Here is a 7275-nt window from a genome sequence, read left to right on the forward strand (position 1 = left end):
AGAACAGAATACGATGCAGGAACTCATGTTTTGTGTTGTGAATTTTAAAGTACTAGACATATTCCTCATTTAGAAGAACACTTTTACAAGAACCTTTCTTTTTTAGATGCTTTTTTTTTTAGAGGAATTTAGTCATTCCTCCACAGAGTTCTCCAAATGAGCTGCTGGCTGTGGAGCTATGTGCTGACTTGCTATGACCTGGCTACATTTTTGAGGGTTCAATTAATTTCCATTTGACTTCACTGTCTTTGATGAGGTTTAGATATAACTGAATGTCAAATATTATGTCTATTAAATAACCCACTTTTTAATTTAGCCCATGAAACCCAGCTCAGCTTTGTGTTGGTTTGTTTCATGCGTTCATTTAATTAACCTATGTGTTGGCCTGTTGTACACTCATACACCCTTCTGAGAGCTCTGCAAAATAAAGCATCCCACCAAAAGCCTGTTAGCACTTAAATCGGGTTAGGTTCAGTTGTCAGATGCTTGTTTAGGAAAACTAATGAGGAAAATGGTCTCAGTCAGAATAGCTTATAACGCTGTGTACTTTGATTCTGTCTTGTTTTGAACAGCGTCTGGCATTTAAAAAGTTTTATTATTGGCTTGTGTTTCTTAGCCGCACACATTCAATTTATTACTGCAGTTGTCTCTAAATACTAGGGGGTTTTGATTTATGGGGGGGGGGGGGTTGTTATCATGGTCAGAACTCTGAATCAGAAGCTTGAACATTTTTACACCTCTATCCTACGCCCTGACCTGAAAGCATTTCAAATATTTGTTCATTTCGCTTGCTTTGTCGGTCATGTAGGAGACGCCTGCAGAGAGATTACTGAGTTTATGAAGGCCTTGCCTAATACTAAGCTTTAAAATGGGCTATTTTTAGTTGAAACACTTCACTTTGGATGAACATCTAAAAGTAGACTCATGCCCAAACTACACACGCTCCACAATAGCTAACAATATCACATGTGAGCGTGTGCTATTTCAGGATAGATTTTTTAAAGAATGGGATCAGATTTATCCACCCCCCTCCCCCTCCAGTATCCAATCCAGTATTTTCTGATATTGCCCCCATAATGCGACCCGCTGATCCTGATATGGCACCTCTTAAATAGATCCTTTCTTAATGTAGGCTTCGATGTATGAAATATAAATGTTTCTCTTCCCTGTTGTGTGGAAATGTTAATGCCGTATTGCTAAATAGAAAATGTACTGCTCTGTAAAATGTTAAATGTCTGAGCACATCCACAGCTTCTACAACTTACCATGGAAATCTTGCGAGTTTAATTTGGGGCAGACGTTTGAGCTGAAGTCTCTCTTATAAGGTCAGCAGGCCTGGAAGAATGATTTGTATGTGTTTATGTTGTGTTTGGGAATGTTAAGAGCAGAGGTGCCTGACTCCGGTCCTGGATGGCCATAGTCCAGCACAGTTCGGCCATTTGCGTTACACAAACATGACTACTAAACCAGTTAATGTGTTCAGTCAGACGTGTTAAAGCAAGGAAATTGACTGTCTATTCTGAATTTTGACCCTGTAGGACAGAAATTGCACTTCCTGTGGTTAAAATTTAATGAAGTTTAAAATGTTGTTGTCTTGTGAAACCTTGTCTCCATCTCCATTTGTGTCTCATGGTGTGAATCTGGCAGTTGTTGTTTTTTTACATTGTGTCAAGTTCATAGTGATCGGACCAATAGAAATGCTCCTAAATGCTCAAAAAGATATTGAAAAGCTATTGAAAGTTACATGTTTGTTCCTTCTCCTATACAGTTATCGTTGTGGAGATACAAGGCTTTTGCATGACCACATCAATATGGTCAAAAGGGTTCACATATATAAACATTTTTTTCTTTTTTTTTTCTTTTTGTTTTTCTTTTTTTTTTTTTTTTTTAAAGCTTGGTGCTCAAAAGGGAGAACATGGTTTAGCTTTTTATCTTAGGTATTTTAAGCCAAGTCAGTTACTGATAACGTACCATTTTTAACAACCTGCTTGCAGCGGTATGACCTCCCACAGAAGTTTTTTGTTTTTTGTTTAGTAAAACCATTGGTGCTAAATAGAACCATGAGAACTGCAAGAACAACTTTAAAACATATATGTATCAACACTATATAGAGCCCAGTGTCATTTTCTGAGCACTGACGGGTGACTTCTGAGCTCTTCACTGAGAAGCTTAAACTGTTTAAATCATACACATTCCACTGAGTGCAAGTGAGCCTTCAAAGTGGTCTGTGATCTGTGCTTTATCTGTTCCTCTGTCTGATCCTTTGCCAGGAAAGCAAAGTTGATTAGGCAATTACCAGAGTAAATTGTGTAAATCGCAAAGCCACACAATTGAGTTTTCCAGATTGATTTGGTTTATCTGGCTCTTCTCCTGGGTTTGTTACTAGCAAGGTTACAACACTGAGAGTAATCATTCAGATGTGATTGTAGGTACTGATCCAGAACCAGCTTTACTTCTGCTAATCCTGTTACCTAGGGTAAAAACTTAAAAAGACATTGCAGTATTTATTTTTTTTCCCTTGTGATATTTCAAAATACAGGAATTATCATCAGGTTTCACCAAAATGTCATGATATTAATGCTGCACAAGAGTGGACTAAAATGATCTCTCTGTATATAATAATACAAATCAGAAAGTGTGTCCCTTTGTATCGAGCAGAAAAAAAAAAAGTTGTCAGTTATTTTAATTTATTTTGATCACATTGCATCTCCTGTGCTGTGACTATTTCACATGCATACATCACGATGATACAGCTGAAATGATATTGTGCACCTCTGAAATCGTTTAAACGCATTAGGTAATTATATGAAGAACTTTCCCCATTGGAAGGTGTAATTGTGTACACCACTGAAAGCATGTTCATGTCACTGAGATGAAGCATATATAACATTTTGTAGTTTTCTACAGTTGGGTTCATAACTTAAATACTGACATATTACTGAAATTCATAAAAAGTGTTCATGTGAGTTTAAAACCAAAGACAGAAATTTCAAATGTGAAATATTGCATAGTTGTATTTCTTTGTTTGATTTGTCCTCCTATTTATTTCAGATCTAATAAATGTTTGTAAAGGTTCTTTAGTAATTCCTAATGAAGGCATTTTATTCAGATGGTGTCATACAGACCAAATAAATACTAGATTTAGATTTTTTTATATATGTGCTATTTATCAATAACTACACCCATATGCATCGTTCTGTATATAAATCATAAATGCTAGTTTGTCTTATCAAATCACTTTTACTGTCATCACACATTAACACGAGTAAAGGTGAGTGAAAATCTTGGGTGCAAAGTAAACGTCACAATATATAACCATTAATATACACTATATCACACTGTATCTGAATATACAAACTAATAACAAATAAAAGCTATGAGAAATCTAAATGTTAGGCATGGTTATATTTAAAACCTTAAAACCTTTAAAAATAATGATTTTTGACTTTTTTGAAGTGCTTTTAATCATAACCCCACATACCCATAACATTCCCAATTACATCTGTTGACCAGGAAGGCCACTAAAAAGAGATAAGCAAATGCTATTATGCTTTAATAGAAGTTTACAGGTAAAAAAAACATTGTCTTGATGTGATGGTAATGTGATAAGAAATGAAGAATTGTGCTTAATGTGCTCAGATGGAGTTTTGATTTTACATTGATTTTTAAATATAATTTATTTACACTTGTAGTTCAGATCTACAATGAGCAAATCGGTGCTGTCCAGCGAAAAGCATGCGTCTCAAATTTAGAGCATTTTTATTGGTCTACTCTTCCTGTTCAGTGTACAGAGCTGCTACAAACGAGGGAGAAGACTAAAAACGGTCAAAACAGAGATGGATGTTTTTCATTGGACAGCAACGACCTGCTTTAGGGCTGCACCTTAAGTCATTTAATTCCAGAGGCACATTTACATCAAATACTTATTTTTTAAACAGATAACAAATGTGCCTTTTAACCATGACAGCAGAGTTCTGATTGGTCAACCTAATTTTAACGCATCTGCACAATGCAGAAATGGAGCAGGAAAAATGTCAGACTGTGTAAAAGACATCATGAATATATGTGTGTTAGTTTGCTGTTTTAGTATTAATTAATTAATCAATCAAATGATTTATTTATTTACTCTTCCAGTCGATGGTAAACCTTTTTGAAGCCAGCAGTGAAAATACAATAAATACATGTGAACATAGAATTCAGAGATGTGAAATAGTGACTTTACTGACTAGAAGTAAATGTATGGTCAGTAAATGTAAATCACACCTGAGTAAATTCCTTAAAAGGCGCCTAAATCAGCGTTCATTAGTCCATTAGTGCTTGGATGCTATAGGAAGTTGATTACTTGTGTCGGTAAACCTCTAGAAGGGGGTGTTCTTCATAAAAAGACACAAACACACCTTCAAGACTATAACCCTGATTAATCCTGTTAAACTCTAGATTAATTATTGTTGTAAGGAAAAGTAAAGTAACACAGGGTTCAGTTTTAGGGTCTATGTAAGTGATGTAATCTATGATCGTAATGAAGTGTGGACCTGCATGCTGAGTTTAAAGGGTTAAGGACAAAGAAATTCTCAGTTTCAGTCCTAGTGTATTGTGACTATACTACATCTGGACAGAGCTCTTTCAGCACGAGCCATCTCAAATGCTTTATGGTGTTGTATCAATAATCGGATCCAAATTGACATCTAAACTAAGGGGAGTTTTAGATTTCATATGTTTGGCCTACATAGAAAGCACTGGGAAGCAAACTCTGCACAGGAAAGAAAACTCTGCAGATGGGAAGATAGCACATTAGCTCACATTAGTCATCTTGCAGACACTGTGAAAAGACAGGCCTCATGTGCTATACTTGCTGTTGTAACTTGTGTGTCTGTGCTTTCGTTGTGTGGTCATATGGGACATCATTCTGGTTTAACTGCTGTACTGATGAGATTTAGAGTGCTCTGATGTCAGGTCCTTCAGATCCAATTCACTAAAGCTCTACATATTGTTGCAGGATTAGCAGTACCTGGAATCAAGAACCTCTTGTCTTGTCTTTTTTTTTCCTCCACCTTCTCTATGTGTTTTGTGGTTAAGATGAGCAGCCAGTCATGATTCATCTGTGTGAGTTTAAGCAGCTGCTTGGAGCCCTCTGGCTCAGTCCTTCTGTTCCACACTCCCTCAGGTAATCACACGTGTCAATAGAACTGACTGGCTTGTAGTAGCAGGAAGGACAGTTCTGTGTTTCTGTCGTTCACTCTCACTCTCTCTCTGACTCCTACTTATCCTCTGTATTCCCATTTCTCTCGAAACCAGTCTGCTGCCCTCTCTTTACTTGCCTATTTATTGGTTATAATAATAATAATAATAATAATAATAATAATAGTGCAGTGGAACAATAAATGGTCCTCGCATTACCATCACTGCTCGATCATAAAGGGCGACAGACTATTCAAACTGTAATGGAACAAACTCTGTAATCTACCTGTAAAAAGGTAACGGAGGTAGAGATCAGTTTGTGTGCTGTGTTAAATAAATGTAAATAAATAAAATGGTGAAATCGGGAAATTCTGACACTGAAATTGCATTTGTTGTTTTTACAGCGAGAATAAAGTACCAAAAAAATACCATTTGGGTACTGGGGCCAAATTCCAGGTACGATTTTAATGTGAATGGTATCTAAATAGGCTTGTAAAACTAATCAGCTCAGCCATAGCCACATGCTTACTAGCCATACATTGTAGAACAGTGTAAAGTACAATGTAAAGATTTATTCAATTGCACCTTTAAATGCTAGCCTGCTGAGGTGGAATCGGGAGTATTCCAAATGCAGCAGCCACATATTCTGTACCCCACCAGTTGCACACCGCAAGTGTTAGTGTTGCTTTAAAGTATTAAAGTAGGCTGTCGGGCTGAAACCACTCCAACAGTCTGGACCACAGGAAGAAACCGGTTTTGAAGCTAGTCACATCAGTGTGGGTGCTAGTGGTCTGCTATCCGACCTAAGCCTGACGGGTCCTGGCAAAATATAGGGTTTCTGGCAGGGTTTGCTTTTTTTGTATGAGTATGAGGAATTACCGGTTTGGGCCTCAAACTCCTGGGTGCAGGGCACCAGAGTGTAGGGCTGGGGCAACATGATAAAAATATTGCATCATGTTATTTTCATGATAGACGTGCTCATATACAAAATGTGTCGGTAGTGACAGATTTTTAAAAACTAGCATCCAAACAATGTCATACTGAGTACAGTGATTTTTATTGAAAATGTGCTGCACTTCATCCAGTTAAACTGAAATTAGACTGATTACACAGTTTGTAATGAAACATGTTCTTTAAGCACTGACCGTATCCTCGATATGCTTAGAAAAGCATATTGTGTATCAAGATAAGATTATTGTATCGTGATAAATCAAAATATTGTCATGTTACCCACCTCTGCTCTAGTGTGTGCATACTTTTAGGTAAAATGTTGACAGGTCTGAAGATTCACAGAATGACTCCACCCTATGATGCTCATTTGATTCTCGTATCGTGATCGGTCGTGTTATTGAGATGCACAGTATGCTTTTCTAGTCATATCGAGGATATCGCCATCAACTTAAAGAACACTGAGCAACTGCATGTTTCATTACAAACAGATTAGTTCATCTGGTTTAGCTGGATGAAGTGCAGCACAGACAGAGTAGCCGACTGGTTTTCTTTGATTATTTCTTGCAGATGTTCGCCGTTGACCTTGACCTGGCACATCAGTACAGGTTGTGCCACTGCTGAACTTTCTAAAAGGTCCATCTCTAAAAGGTCCATCTCCCAGAAGCAGCTGTCTGTTTACTATTCTAAATTAGTGGTAATGATTGAGCCAATATGTATGAGTCAGATAACGGGAAGTTCGTTGATTATTAACATCCTTATTCTTCTTCAGTTCTGAACGGCTGTGTTTGGTGTGTCTCTAGTCATCAGTGACAGTGTGACAGCTAGAGGGCTCTCTCTACACAGGCTCTTTCAGCACTTACTGTTCCCCAGCACAAGCTCGCTCGCACTGCCTTAAATGGATGCTGGATAGCTCTTTTGATGATGTAAAGATGGTGTTACTATATATTCTTTCTCTCTGTTTGGTTTCAGATATTACAAGGATCTCCTACTACGCGGGTGAGTACACCTATAATAATACGTCCTCTCCACTGCAGAGATCTTGCTCCCATTCACGGTTTTAACTTTTATCAGGAATCTTTATCTGCAGATATTTTCTGCACAGCCAGATGGAGATTATGGCTGAAGAGGGGAGGGTCTGGGGGCTTT

At 37.5% G+C, this 7275-nt stretch overlaps 1 protein-coding gene across 1 annotated transcript in view; it reads left to right on the plus strand.

Moving 5' to 3' along the window:
- Window positions 1–7275, plus strand: part of ptk2ab (protein tyrosine kinase 2ab) — an 83701-nt gene that overhangs the window by 6002 nt on the left and 70424 nt on the right. The window contains exon 2 of the mRNA XM_072679500.1: window positions 7099–7125. The gene's annotated coding sequence lies outside the window, so the exon portion shown is untranslated. The remainder of the gene's footprint in view (window positions 1–7098; window positions 7126–7275) is intronic.

This window comes from Salminus brasiliensis, chromosome 5, assembly GCF_030463535.1.
Source record: "Salminus brasiliensis chromosome 5, fSalBra1.hap2, whole genome shotgun sequence".
NCBI classification, from domain to species: Eukaryota; Metazoa; Chordata; class Actinopteri; order Characiformes; family Bryconidae; genus Salminus; species Salminus brasiliensis.